At 41.1% G+C, this 15,768-nt stretch overlaps 1 long non-coding RNA gene across 1 annotated transcript; it reads left to right on the top strand.

The window, feature by feature from the left end:
• The first annotated feature begins 11,953 nt into the window (after positions 1 to 11,953).
• Positions 11,954 to 14,771, top strand: LOC112621355. Its single transcript, XR_003118710.1, has 2 exons — positions 11,954 to 12,152; positions 14,480 to 14,771. It is a non-coding gene; the product is annotated as an uncharacterized LOC112621355 (long non-coding RNA).
• Positions 14,772 to 15,768: the final 997 nt, after the last annotated feature.

Below are 15,768 nucleotides of genomic sequence, written 5' to 3'. Positions count from 1 at the left end.
CAATGAACTAATTTAATCCTTGCAATATTATAAATTAGAGGCTATAATTATCACCATTTACAGGTGAGAAAACAGAGAGAGAGAGAATAGGTAATTGTTTATACTGGACTTCGAACTCAGACCATCTGATATTAACCCAGTGGCCCTGGGAGCTTGAGAACAGACTAATACCTGGTCCCACGCCTAGAAAACCTAATGTAGTTGGCTTAGGATATGGCCTGGGTATTGGGATTTTTATAAAATCCCCGGGTGATTTTACTGTGTACCTAGGGTTTTGGAACCACCACAGTTTACAAACCTGGCTTTCTAATAGCTCCTCAATTCTACCTTCCATGAAGGTGAAGGTTCAGAAAACCGGCAGAGCTAGGGAAGTCAGGAACTAAAGGTAGGGCTGGAAGCAATGAGAAAAGGTTCTCAGGTGGTTGCCGTGAATACAGTTGCATGCTCTTGCTTCCTTCTTTTGACTACTGACCATGGGTAAATCAGACAGGTTTAGATATACCTGGTCAGGACAAATGCCACTGGACAGTCTGTTACTTCTTGACGTCTTTTCCAGTTGTCATGTCCTACGTGCATATGAGGCAGGGTGTGCCTGGCTTTGTACCTGCCCTTTGCATGTGGGTTAGATTAACATCAAGCCCTGGTCCCTTCCAGAATTCCCATCTTATAAAAGTTACCCTGCCTTAAGAAAAAGACCTTTCTCATCCAACTCCATGCCTTTACTCTGTGAAAAGAGCCAGAACCAGGACCTAGATTTTGCGGTTTTACTTGAGATTGGAAGAGTTTACCATGTCCTTGGGAAAAAATGTATTAGTTATACATGCCTACATGAGTTACTTATAAGCCTGTGTACCATTCTTAAGTAGGTAATTCCTTTTGTTATTTCTCCAAAGAAACTCTACAAGGTACTAAGCAAGTAGAAACATCCACACTTTGGGTGGTTAACTCAACATTGACATTAATTTTTGAGACATTGACATTAACATTGATTTTTAGGCAAAATAATGGAATCTACCAGGCCCCCAGTGCCACAAACTCTTCTCACAACTCTGATTTGAGTACTTCCTGCAAACCAAATATTGTATAGTAGTCCTGGAACATGGCCTATCTATAATCAAGAAAACCAGGTGTTACAAAGGTCTAACTTCAGATAATCGACTAAGACTCCAATTCCTGTCGGTGGATGCAGGAGTTTCAAGAAACTTCATTCTTCTTTTGGAGTCAAACTTAAAAGAAGTTTGAAGATGCAGTCAATTTCAGATTTCTAGTCACTTTGTTTCCTAAAAAGTTAGAGTTTTTTTTAATAATCCTTGTGGTACTGATATAAATAAAGGGATAGATTAATTTTTTCTTTCTTGGTCTTTGTTGGCCAGGAGAGGGTTTTTGAGACAGCTTGCTGCGATGGGGGTGGAGGTGGCTCTGGTCATAGGACAGGGTGAAGCCCTGGGTGGTATTTGTGAGCCCAGTGTCAGCAACGCTGGTACTGGCTAGTAGTGAGTCAAATGTTAGCAAGTCACGGTCACAGGGTAAATTCAGCCCACTGCCTATTTTTCCCCCAATAAAACAGTTTTATTGGAACATGGCCATGCCCATTCATTCACCTATTATCTCTGGTTGCTTTAGTGCCAAAATGGCAACGTTCACTCATTGTGACAAAGACCATATGACCTGCAAAGCCTAAAAAATATTTGCTATCTGGTCTAGAAAAAGTTTGTTAAACTCTGTAGTAAGCTATTCACAGAATTAGAAGAGAATTGGCTGAAAAATATTCAGCATGTCTCTAACAACTTTTGGGAGTCAAGACCTAACTCAAAGAGGCCACCTGTTGGCTTGAATGTGGCACCCCTGCAATTTGGAGTCAGTTCCTCAAAGGCAAACAGCAGTGAGACACGTGCTGGTCTCCAGTTAGCACTTACAGTTTCAGTTTCAAACACTCATTGTAAAAATAGGCTTATGTTTTTCAGAACTCAATGGAAATTATGAACTAGTATTTTGTACAATTTAGAATTTTGTGCTAGCAAAAAATTGCTTATTGGAGACCTCCTAGAAAATATTGGAGACTTCCTAGAAAATGTTTCCAGGACGGTTGTCTTTTTATTCAACCTACAGGAATGCTTGACTCTTTCTTTTTTGTTTTTTTTTTGTTTTGTTTTTGGAACTCTGTTATCCCCTTGGGTCTCATTGTTCTCAGATTTTTTTAAAACTAGTGAGTCAGACCCCTGCTACAATGAGAAAAACGTTCAGTCTCACAGTCCCTTGCTATTATGAGAGATGGCGCTGAGGCGCAAAGATGTCACTGGATGAACTAAATATAGTCCCAGCAATGCACTGGTTCTCAGGCCCATCCACTCTCTGTAGAGAAGGGCTGCCACATGTCATGAGCCTCCTCCTCTTTCTTTGCCCTGTGTTTTTTACATTGCTCTGAGGAATCTTTCCCCTCAGGGTAGGGCTGATGAAAGAAACATTCCTAAATTCCCTGAAGACATGCTAGATTCGGGAGCTGCATGAACCCTTTTCTGGAGGAAACTCACTGATTGTGGTGACCAAGCAGCATTGGGAGCCTCAAGAAGCCTGGTTAGAGCTTGTTTTCTTTCCTGTCTTTAACGAATTTGCTATGCATTTGGGTGGCAGCACTTAGTGCTGTGACACCACAGGGCGGAACTTTTCAACTTGCTTCTTGGTACCAATGAGTTGGGCAATGTAGTTTACAGGTTAAATGATGGGAATGGGCAGTTCTAATGACATTAAAAATATTGAAGGGATAAAATCACTTGGGAGAGGGATGAAACAATACTATATTTAAACAAAAAAGGATTGTCCAGCTGACTGAAAATTTCCTGACCTGTGTGTGGCTGTTGTGCTTAGTCTTCTCAGTGGTTTCCATGAGAAGGTAGTATCCTGAGTGGATGACCCTTCTCCTTACTGACCCCCCTCCTTCCTAGGAATGGAGCTTAGACCCCATCCTGGAGGAAGACAGCTGCCCCAGCAGAGGGAGGGTGAAAATCATGGCTTTTCCTCTGACTCACTGTGCGACCATGGAAAATTCCTGATTACAAAACATGGAAGAGTCAAAGTTTTTCCCTTGAGAAACATCTCCTATGTCTCCCACCCTTCTACTCGCCCACGTATCTCAAGCTGTCTCCTTGGGCAGTATGGAGAGCTGGGACCTCTACAACTGCGAGAGAGAGGGGAGCAAGCTACAGACAAGCTGGGGTCACTCACTTGGCTTGGAGCCTAGCCTTGGTCATGGGTGACTGTGTTGGATATTATAAGTCCAGCTGCTGTAACAGATAAACCCCCAAATAGTAGTGACTCACACAATGGAAATTTCTTATGCATGCAAAAGCCCATTAGTGCTGGAGGGTGGGGTAGGCTGTGGGGGATGGTACTTTCCTCTGTGTAGTCTTTTATTTTATTTTTTTTTCAGACAAGGTCTCGCTCTGTCCCCCAGGTTGGAGTGTAGTGGCATGATCTCGGCTCACAACAGCCTCTGCTTCCCGGGTTCAAGCGATCCTCATTCCTCAGTCTACCGAGTAGCTGGGATTATAGGCATGAGCCACCACGCTTGGCCTCTGTGTAGTCTTTTGAGGACCCAAGTTGAGAGATGTTGTGTCCTCTCAACATGGGGTTTTCATGAATGCCTTTGGTCTAGATATCCAGCCGACAAATAGACGAAGAGTGTAGAATCACACATGAGGTTTCCATGGTCCAAGTCCAGAAATAGAGCACACAATTTCTGCTCAGATTCTAGTGCCAGATCTTAGGCACATGGTCACTGCAAGAAAGGCAGTGTCATCTAGCTGTGTGTCCAGGAGGAAAGGTAAAAGATTTTCATGCATGAACTGGCCAGTCTCTGCCTCATTGGCCAAAGTCCACTTCTCAGCTTGGCTGGTATTAATGTCAAGACCCTGGTAGATCAAGCACAGGTGCTGGTCTTCCAGAAATTGGGAGTCTTGAAGTCAGATGATGAGCTGTACCTGCTTCTAGGAGAGTCTCTTTAGTTTGAAGAGGCCAGTGGCAGAGACATGGAGAATAGGGTTCAGTCTTCTGGGCATTACTTGGAAGAACCAGGCAGTGTTGCAGGATAGGAAGGTCACAGCCAAATGTTCTGGGTTAAAACAGGTTCTGATCTTGGGAGAAGCCAGAGAGATCTCAGCAACTCCAAGGCAGAAACGCAGTCATGATTCCTTGGCTAATACAATTAACTGAGGGAGAAGCTGTAGGCTGGGCTCTAGATAAGTGCTCAGGGACAAATATTCTGGATGTGATGTGTACAATCAAATTCTAGGCCATGCCACCTGATGGAGGGGAATCCCTATGCTCTCCCAGACTTGGTGGAACTAACCTGGAGCTGAGTCTTCACTTTCTTCAACTGTTTGGGGTTGAGGAATGCAGAGTTACACACACCTGTTTTCTCTTTCCTTAAATCTAGTAGACATAGTGGTCGAGTCCCTAAGCCAGAAGCCAGAGAGATCTCAGGAACTTTGTGGCCTATTCCACCACAGATCTAAACCTGTCTTGGTAATTCTATCACATTTGCTTGGTGAGGTAACTTGGCAACCTGTGAGCCATGAGCCCCAGGTGAATCTGTAATTCTATGATTAAGGGAGTGTGGCTCTACCAGTCCCCTGGTAGGTCCCTGGAATTGCTCTGCATCTATAAGTAACATCTCCCTTAAGTGGGGCATTTCCCAGCACAGGATGTGAAGATGCATTAGATTTGAGCATCTCAGCTCAGTGAATCCAAGTAACCATAGATCTTTAGCAGATTTTATTCCCTGTCATAGTGTCAGGGGCCCACGGAGCAGGACTGATAGAACTCAGTTTCCCTTCCCAGGGCGAAGAGAGTGAGAAGAAGGGTCTAAAGCTGTGGGAATGGCAGTCAGAAGGGAAATGGCTGTCCCTTTCCCTTCAGCTTCAGGAAAAGTGAGGCCAGAAGACGGAAAGTTCAGAAGCTGTGCAGGCGCTCATGGCCCTGCAGAATTTCAGGCTCACTGCTAAATCTGGGAGGGACAAGAAGCAGGCAAAGTTGGATTATGTGGCTAACAGCTTAGAGCCTGGGAAACTAGCATGAGGGGCTTCTAATCTGCTAAAAATTAGAATTTCCCTTTTAGATCTGTGCAGACTTTTTTCTTATTACAAAGTGGTGGACATTTTGGAACCACCAAGAAAATTTTATCTGCTCTTCACTTGCTACCAAAACTAGTACTAGAACAATACCAATATTACTTATGCTACTTTCCACCCTCAGATACATCTGGGTCTTTAGTCCAGGAAAGCATCCCCTCCAAGGTGAGTGTGAGTGGACAAGGGTGTAGAGGATGCAACAGACTTTTGGAGGAGTCTCTGTAGGATCAGGCCACCTGAGCAGATGCCCTGAGTGCTCTGTTTATTACCTTTGTTCTTTTCAGTGTCTGCATGGTGGGGCCCATAGTCTTTTTTCTTTCCACAGAACAGCAAAAATTTCTCTGCCTTGCTCTGCCCAGGAGCAGGTAGGCCAGAAGTGCCAGAGAATTAACACTCACCATCTTCACCCCCTGCCCTGGCAGCAGCCTTTGACCAACTTGCCACTTGGAAATAAATACTTGTTCTCTTGCCCCTTGGGTGGGATCATTCTGCAGTAGGTGCTGTTTCCCCAGGGTTTCCCACCAACATAACCTGACCATGGTAGCAGATTTAATAGTTACCTTATAGTTCCCTTCCCTTCCCTGTATTGCTTTCCTCGTTCCCAGCTGATGATACTCCATTTTCTTCTCAAATTACTTGTGTGCAAATCCTTGCCTTAGGGTCTGCTTCTGTGACAAGGCTAACTAGCATGTCACTTTACTAGAAAATAGCCTGGGCTGCATGAGGGAGTCATTCTGATACTTTAAAAATATTGTTTCCCCAGGCAGATGTTTTGGGATCATGATAACATTTACTCTCAACCTTCCTCCCAAGCTAATCTTGATAGACACATGGAAATTTTCAGAAAACCAAATACCTCATGTTCTCTCTTATATGTAGGAGCTAAATGATGAAAACACATGGACACATAAAGGGGAACAACACACACTGGGGCCTTTTGGAGGGTAGGGGGTGGGAGGAGGGAGAGGATCAGGAAAAATAACTAATGGGTACTAGGCTTAATACCTGGGTGATGAAATAACCTATAAAACAAACCCCCATGACACAAGTTTACCAATATAACAAACCTGCAGCTGTAACTGTGAACTTAAAATAAAAGTTAAAAAAAAAAAGAAATTTTGCATTAGAACTTTCTTTTACTTTATTTGAGACCCAAAGAAAATTCATCTCCAAATAAATTGTGGTAGTGGTTTATACATTTTTTAGATATTATTTTTTACTAAGAAATATGCTTTACATTACAACTCAGTATACATACTCTCATAAATGTGAAATGTCTTATTAAACTCATCTGATTACCCTTGCCTTCTGTGATCTATATGTTTATTTCTCCTCTCCTCTCTTTTCTTCTCTTGCATTCTATTCAGTTATATTTTTGTTGATAAATGAAAGCCAATTTCACAATTCTAGAATAGGTGCTATGGTCAAAATGTTTGTCTCCCCCTCAGATTCGTATGTTGAACTCTTAACCCGGAACGTGATGATATTAGGAGGTGGGGACTTTGGGAGATTAGTCATGAGGACAGAGGCCTCCTGAATGGGATTAGTGTCCTTACAAAAATGGCCTGAGAGAACTCTCTTGTACCCCTTCCTACCACGTGAGGACACAGCACAAAGACCACCTTCTATGAAGAGGCCCATCGCCAGACACCGAATCTGCTGGTGCCTTGATTTTGGACTTCCCAGCCTCCAGAGCTGTGAGAAATGAAGGTCTGCTGTTTATAAGCCAACCAGTTTGTGATATTTTTGTTATAGTACTTCAAACAGGCTAAGACACTAGGTCAGCACTCACAGTTTGAGCAACACCAGATGAAGGAGACACATAGTTTACAACAGGCCATCAAAACAGGATTCTTAAGGAAAGGATGTTCAAAGAGGAGATTTGCAAAACTATTATTTGTTGTGTTTCACGGCTATCTACACATAGGGCTGATAGCTATGCAGTGACCTTTGTTGTTAGAAATACAATTTATTACCATCCTCTGCTTCTAAAAGACAGAAAAAAATCAATACATTGCGGGTACTAGGATGTTTAGGCCCCATGTGTGGATTTCTCCAGATGTCCTCATTCCATGGAGTAGAAACGCTGTGGGGTCAAATGGAGTAATGAGGTAACTAGAAGATGGGAGGATCTCGAAGGTTTGAAACAGCACTCCTGGATTTGCACTTGCTGTTAAGAATGGCTCATGTGTGTTTTGGCAGGCTGGTAAGACCAGGAGCAGGCTATGTGTAAGCAGTGTGTGCATTACAATTTCATCCATGTGGTTATCTGTAGCTGGCTCTGTGGGATCACCAGAGGCTTACTTGTTTGGCAGACTTAGAGGAAAGACAGTGAAGGAATACACTGGACTCTAAGGTTAAGCCCTGTATCTGACAAAATGCAAGAATTCAAACCTCTCAGCCCTTTAGAGGGAGAACTCTTCTGAAGAGAAAACAGTACTATTACATTTTCAAGTAAATTATTTCATGTCCTTTAACACTAATAGATAAGTGTGTGTTTGTGTTTTAGAGGACAGCTTAGTGGTGGATAACTTTCGAAATAGTAAGCTAGGGAATTCACACTCAGGGATCCTCAGCTAGCGTTTGAATGACCCTAATCAGCCACCCTATTATAGCTTTATCTCCAATGAACACAAAAAAAGCCTGTTAGTTAGCATAGGGGATGCTAAAATAAGTTTTCATGGGTGAAATGAGTGGTGATTAAGATATGTGAATACGCTGGAAATATTATGTAGGCAATTCCTTCCTTCTGTAAACAACAGGGAGTAAGAATCTGGAGAGAGCTCCACAGCCTACCCTCTTCACAGGGCCGTTCTCGGACCAGGGCTTCATTCAATGGCTCAACAGAGAATCCTGTGGCTCAACTTCTGATCAGAAGTTTAGCTGAACCTTTCACCAGAATACTGATGCATCTACCTTGAGTGGCTGTTTCGTGCATGCTGTTGCCTGGGATTTCACTGCGCTTATTATGTCAGCTTAGCTAGTTGATTTGAGTATTCGAACATGTGGCATCTTTGGTCAAATGTGCTTTCAATATAACTTATCACCCAGTAATGAGATTGTCGGGAAGGAGAATTATAGTTCTCACCTGTTCCTAGCTGCTGGTGGTGATCAATATCTGCCAGAGTAACCTACAACTCGTGAACAGCCAAATTTGCTTAAGTCAGGTCCATTCACTTGATCTGAGATAATTGCTTGAGGGTTAGTTAAGGAGAAACACTGGTTTTTGAACGCAGCCCAGTGAGTGTAAATGGACTTGTCTCCTACTCAGCCCTCACAGTTCTATGGCGGTGGGGGCTGTGACAAAGGGTGAATCACAAAGTCACACAGACGTCCCTATGGTCTGTGTAAAAAATGTGGTGTGGAAGGCGGCCCTGCACAGTTATTAAGTGGGCAGGATGATTTTTCTTTCAAACACAGGATGTGAGTAATATTACATTTCTTTCCTTTCTCTAAATAAATTTAATATGCTCCAAGCCTCCAATCGGCCTCACTGGTGCAAAGGTCAGGCTTTGTCTGGATGGTTCCCCTCTCGGTGCCATGTGAAAGGCCTGTTATTTGGTCCCCAAAGATTATAGCTGACATGCTCAGTGTTCAAAGCTGTACTATTCTTTAAGGATGGAGGCTCTGCTGGAGCTGCCTTTGTGAGGCACTACGGTCATTGCCAAGTCTAGGAGCCCAGTGCTCACAGTCTAACCTCTTTAGGAACACTAGGTGGCTGTATCTTGCTGAGATCCTATCACATCATGGGGTGTTGCAAGGGATCAGGGCACAGGCTCCTAGTGCTGTGGAGCCCCCCCACTTTTGGTGTCTTACCGATCTTGGATGCTTTCCAAATTACTTTGTGGTCTTGCTTTTTCCATTCCTTCTATTTCTGAAAGAATCCTGTATAATCACTTTTCAGGAAGTGATTTAGAAACACAATGTGAACTCTTCTCTTTGGAGCGGTGGCTGGAAAAATAACATGCCAACACTAGCTATAAACACAGTCCCTACAATGTAACCTACTTATGCTGACGGTCACATTCAATGAGATAGGTGAGAGGAATCGTTGTAGAATTGTCATCTGAAACTGCCCAGCAAGAGATGTGACCTTCTGAGATATGAAGTGGCAGAGAAAAGAAATGGAAATCTTCTTAGAGTGGAAGAAACTAATTTGCCTTTCTTTGGGCACATGTATGTCTTTAACTGTGCAAGGAAACATATATTCAATGATTTGTTAATAACACGAGCACCATTACTATAATAGTTATTTAAAATAATTTGAAGTGAGTAACATATTTTAATAATAATCTGTATTTGCTTAGCATTAGATGTTTTCATGCAAGTTATCTCATTTGCTTTTGACAACATTCTGGTAAGGAGGCGTGGCACATAGGATTTCCCCATTTTGCTACTAAGAAAAGTCAAGCACTTTGCATGTTAATTGAGCCTCAAAGTCAATCAGTTAGTAGACAGTTGAGTGGAACTAATACCCACGTCCATTGCTTTTCCACTTGACTACTCTGCCCTTAGTAGTAAGATGTGGAGTGAGAATATGGCTTATGGATGACTTAATCTTAAGTGGTTACTTTGAAGTACATCTTTCAAATTAGACATAAAAGACTTTCCTCACAATATCCAATGAATGACCAAATCGCTTTTCCTGTAGACTACATATTTAACTTCAACTTGGCCAAATACATATCTCATGCTTGCAGCACTCTGCAGCTGAGAGCAGTTTGATGGGAAGTAGGTTTGTGGAGGGATTAGGTATCTGTAGTCATTCATTCATTTATTCATTCATAAACATTCAAATAGCAACTACTGAATGCCAAGCATCAGCCTAGATTCCAGTGCTACTCTTTTTTTTTTTTTTTTTTTGGCAATAGGATCTTGCTCCGTTTCCCACACTGGGGTGTGGTGGGGTGATCATGGCTCATCGTAGCCTCGACCTCCCAGACTCAGGTGATCCTCCACAGGCCACACCTGGATAATTTACTTTTATTTTTATTTTTTTTTGTAGAAACTGGGTCTTTCTACATTGCCCAGGCTGGTTTTGAAATCTTGGGCTCAAGGGATCCTCCTGTCTTGGCCTCCCAAAATGTTGAGATTATGGGCATGAGCCACCACGCTTGCCCTCCAGTGCTACTCTGTCTGACACAGTAGCCATGAGCTACAAGGGGTGATTTAAATCGAAATTAATTGAAATTAAATCAGAAATGCAGTTTTTCACTCTCACTAGCCGTATTTCAAGCACTCAATTGCCACAAGTGGCCAATGGCCCTTACTGAATAGCGTATACATAGATTCTTAAAGGAAGAACATTTCTTTAAGAACTTTCCTTTCCCTCGAACAGAAATAAAGCATTTCCCTTATTGCAGAAAGTTCTGTTGGATAGCAGAGCTGCAGAGTTATAAAGATACAAAGGGACTAGATTTGGTCCCTCCATTTTGAGAACTTACAATTATTGCATGCCTATCGCAGAACTTAGAGTACATCATGGAAATTCTATAACAGGGTATCAGTTTTAGTTTAGCAGATTTTTCTTATGCCAGTCACTATGCTAAATCCTACGGATACAATGAAAGCTAAAAATTGGTCTCTGAACCCCAGTAGTTTACATACAGTTCAATGGAGACAAGAAAAAAGTGCCTCAAGGCCTTAAGGACCAGAGTAATTCTGCCTGGGAAAGTTACAAGAAGAAAACACAGTTATACATATTTCTTCTATCTTCTCTACCAATGTACATGCCTTGTGCTTTTTTTTTTTTTTTTGAACAACACAGAAAATACTTTAACAACTGTATCATGTGATAAGTAATTATTATAATTTTGCATTGACATTCTCAAAGCACTGGGCTCCCTTTGCTCTATTTTATAAATGAGCCTGGACCATAGGGTGAGAACCATGACAACTTCTGAATTCACTTGGCAACATTAATTATAGGGCAGGCAATTAGACCTCATGCCAGTGATGTTTCTCAGTGCAGCCTCACCCCCTACCATGGGAAAGTGAAGGAGACCTTTAAATCTCCTAATGGCCTCACAGTTATAAGGGTGCCCAGCAGTGATCTTTTATTGAAACTTCTGGCAGCAGCTGTTTTTTATCACTTCTACCTTTAGCATATTTCATTTAAGTTGCAAAGGTAATGAAATAGTTATACCCTTTACAGTAAGATAACTCATTTAATTTGTGAGTAGTGGCTGTATATTAGCTGTGTTTTCTGAAACTTGTGTGAAAGGGACATCTATTTATTGACTGAATTATAGGGGTGGGGTTCTCTATTGCTATCTGGAGCTGGGGCCAAGGATTTAACCCTCAGGTTCCTTCCTTGCTGGCATCAATGTTACTATACAGGCAGGAAGTTGCCCAGGAGTGAAAGCACAATGCTGCTGAGACAGAAGTCTATTTTAAGCTGATTTATTTCCTCACTTGAGTGACCTTGGATAGATCTGTCTTCTCTCTGTGCCTCTGTCTTTGTCTCTAAAATTGATTCAGATGCAGTATTTATTGTACATTCAATATGCTTTGAAATTTTTGCAGCCTTAGTTGTTAGTGGGAGACCAGGCAGTCTCAGCTCTCAATCTGGATTTATTTCTTGTTCCACCAGTGGCTCGTTAAGTGACCCTAATGGAGGTACCAGTATTCCTGGAACTTTATTCTTCTCATCTGTAAAATGGGGTTGTGAGCATGCCTCCCTTCCTATCTCAGGGGAACACAAGAGCATACATATGTGGGAGAATTTGGGGGATTGGAATTTTATGAATATTTAGATTATAAACAGACATGTTTGTTGGTCTGCCTGTCACAACCCTGTCTCAGATTAACTTCCTCTTCCTTCCATGGCCCCTTGATTGGGCAAACTTCACACAAGGTGACTGAGCTCCCTTAGCTGCCACTGACTGGCTCAGGATGGACCACAAATGTAGGAGGAGTTAATCTGGATCTAGCCTGAGCCAGTCAGACGTCCCCCTTGAAACCATGCCTCTAGAAATACAAAAAATGGAAGTCAGAGGGTGATGGATCCTTGAAGTAACAGGTCAGGTAGATCTTGAAAACTTTTGACTCAATCCATATTGATGAACGCAAGAATAATTCTAGTCTACAAAGAGAGGCAAGAGAAAGGCTTGGGGTGTATTAAGAAAAGCAGGTAAGTGACCCTGGGCCACTAGAAAGAGTGAGACAAGGTGATGGAATGAGTGGCTGCCTGAAACTTTCTAATTCATACAAGGTCTGGCTCTGTTTTAGGCATTCTTCACATTTTCATTCACACCACACTCTAATGAGGTAGGAAACATTACAGCTGCTGGTTTAGAGAATGCAGTCCAGCTATGGGACTTATCCAAGGTAACACAGCTGGTTTTTAAGTTGGCTGAGGATTTAATTATAGATTTCTACTCCTAAGTTTAAAGTTCTCTTCTGCTACACAATGGCCTATTATTTAAGGTTGAAGCTTGAAAGAGAAATGAGAAGATATAAGGAAACTGTTCTAGTCCAATGAAAATACTGAAGGCTGATATTTTACTTGTATTGTGACTGAGTAATATTTGAAATCATCCCTGATATTTGTCCCAATGCCAGTAGCCTCACCATTAAATTCATCTCTTCCTCTGGAATTTGAATGACTCTACCACTTTTTTTCCTACTCATCCCACTCAAGTAATTTTTCATTTCTGTTGGATCAAGAGTGTGAGAGTTTACAAAGCTATCATATATTTTACTTGGTATTTACTCATGGTTCTGGTAGATATTTTCTGTGTTTGGTCATCTGCTTTGTGAAGCCTGCATCTTCAAAAATTATTTTTAGAACACATTTTAGTGATAATTACAAAAGCAAACACCAACATTTCATTTAAGATCTAAGTTGGTATAAAGTATGTATTTATTTCACCAAGTCAATCAAAGGTTTTCAAATTTTATTTGATAGAACTACTTAGTCAAACAAAATGTTATGCTGAAAATTAATATGAAAAGAAATTAAAACAGAACTTGTGTGTTTGAGGGAAAGTGGTAGACACCATTTCACTGACCCTTTCCCTAGTCCACCTCTGTCATCTTAGGGGAGCTGGTCAATACCTCGGGATTCTGTAAGGCACAGTTTTAAAGCCACTGTATTAAACTGTACAATTGATTGTCAATAATTTTTATTCTACAAAAAGTTATTTTCTCAACAGAAAAAGAGCAAAATATTAATTTCATCTTCGAGTTGCCTTTGTAGGGGCTTCACTGAGCTTCCATGAAGACAAAGACCTTTGTCTTGCTTATCTTTTTAATCCCTGCAATACCAAATAGTTGCTCCATAAATGCCTATTGAAGGAATAACGTGAACAACTATTAACAGAAACTTGGACTAGAGAATACATTATTTGCATGGCTTTTAATCATTCACTCTTCTTTTTTTCCCATCGATGACACACAATGCTATTGCAATATTGTCAAATGGTGTCACACTTATGCACTTTCTCCCAAGCACATAGTGAGTTTCTCTATAAAGAATAACTTTGAAGCTAATAATCATGGGTATTAAACTCTTCAGGCGACCTGGAGTTGGTTATTTAACCACTCTAAGCTTCTATTTCTTGATTTCTAAAACAGAGCAATAGTATCTACTTGACCTAGATAATAGCACATAGCACATAGGGCTGTTGTCAGTAATATTTGCAAAATGCTTAGCATGTTGCCTTATGTGTGGTATGTCTCAATAAATAAAGGTGATTATTATTTAGCAGGCAATATGAAAGGCAATGAGGCAAAAAACACAATCATTGTAAAAATGCAAAGTCACTCTGAAGCCAATTTATATTAATCAATGTGCATATTGTGCTATGTACTTTACTGAGTGCTTACTTGTGTCATACAGTCAACAGAACTTTCTGTCTCACAGTTGGCAGTTAATTAAATCTCACCTTTTCCAAGAGATTGTGCAATGTGATGGGGGGTTTAAGAAACATCCTCTCAAAAGGACGTTGACTGGTGCCTGGGATAGTTATTATCTCATTAATGGTTGGCATTATATTGATACAACTGAAGTAGAGGAGTAGGTTTCTTTCTTGGTCATTTGAAGAGTGGCTCAAACTGGCAGCTGTTGCTTTTTTTTAAAAAAATGACTGCCTTTTTCCTGTTGCAAATACCCCACCCTTTATGCCGGTTTTCACATGATTTTCAGTGGTGTTGTCAAAGTACTAGGCAAGTGTATAGTTTTATCTTTTTGACACGCAAATTACTCAATTTTCTATGGAATCAAATCTCTCATTCTAGTTGATTTTATTCACTTTCTCCCTGCCTAACTCTTCCCACTCCTCTTTCATCACAATAAAATAATCCCTACTTCCTTACTTGCAACTTTCTTTTTTTCTTTTTTTCTTTGCTAGCTCTGTGGAAGTTTGAGTGACTCATTGCAGAGAGGAATTGATGAAGTCAACAGCTGCTGGAAAAACTTCTTTTTCCTTAATAGCTGTATCAACATGTGGTTGCTATTATTCAAGTAAGAAAAATATGTATATCAAACATCCATGGTAGTCCTTGCTAAATTTTCATTCGAGAAACTCATGTTTTGACATTAACAAAAGTTCAAACGGGTACCTTCGAGGATGTTTTGTTGGAGAACAAAATCATGGAGAAATAAAGTCTATAAAGAAAAACAAATGGCAAGCATGTTGTTAATAATGCTGTAATTTATTTCAGAGTGGGTTAGGTGATTTTCTTCATGGCATTATTAGTGGCACTGCAGAAATTTGGCACCCCATGCCTTCATAGTCTCCAGGATGGTCTGACCATTCATCCAACAAATATTAATTGCTCGTCATAGTAAAATCTCTGCCTTATGGAGTTTAAATCCTAAAAGGGGTGAAAAACCTAATCATTGTGAACAGTTAAATGAAATAATTACTCAATATGATATGTACTGTGAAGGAAATAGGCAAGAGGCTAAGATAGAGATTAAGATAAAAGGACTTGCTTCACTTAGGGAAGACATGGGAGACCTCTCTGAGGGGTGACATTGAGGCTGAGACCTGAAGAATGAGAAGGAGTTAGCAAAGTAGAGAGGATTGTGTAGGATCATCTTTGTCAGAGGGAGCAGCTGTGCAAAGTCCTCTGACTTTGAGAGGGGCCATAGCATGTTCTTGGTACTGAAAGAACATCAGTGTGTCTGGAGCACAGATCATGAGGATGTTGTGGTATGAAATTAGATTGGAGAGATAGGCAGGAGCTGAATCACGTGACTTTGTAGGCCTTGGTAAAGAGATGTGATTTTATGAATGCATTTTACTGAATGCAGTGAGAAGTTACTAGAGGATTTTAAGTTCTGTGTGTGTGTATGTGTGTGTACCTCTGTGAAAATGTGTGTTGCTGTAGAGCAAAGTGGCCAAATGAGTTGGATGGGGTTAAGGATGGAAACAGGTAGGATTGCCTAAAGTAGACCAGGATTTAAATTATGGCTGCTCACAATGAGGTTGTGGCAGTGGAATTGAGGCAGGGGTGCAAAAGCAAGATACATTTTGAAGATGGAACTGACAGAATCTGGTAATGAACTGGCTGTAGGTCTTGAGGAAAAGAAAGATCTACGGGGACTCCTAGGTTTCAAGCTTGGGTAGCTATGTGGATGACTGAACAATTAAATATGATGTAGAATATTTGGCAGGGTGGAGGAAGCATGAGT

Source organism: Theropithecus gelada, chromosome 3, assembly GCF_003255815.1.
Source record: "Theropithecus gelada isolate Dixy chromosome 3, Tgel_1.0, whole genome shotgun sequence".
Taxonomy (NCBI): domain Eukaryota; kingdom Metazoa; phylum Chordata; class Mammalia; order Primates; family Cercopithecidae; genus Theropithecus; species Theropithecus gelada.
This window is presented reverse-complemented; position numbering and strand designations above follow the sequence as displayed.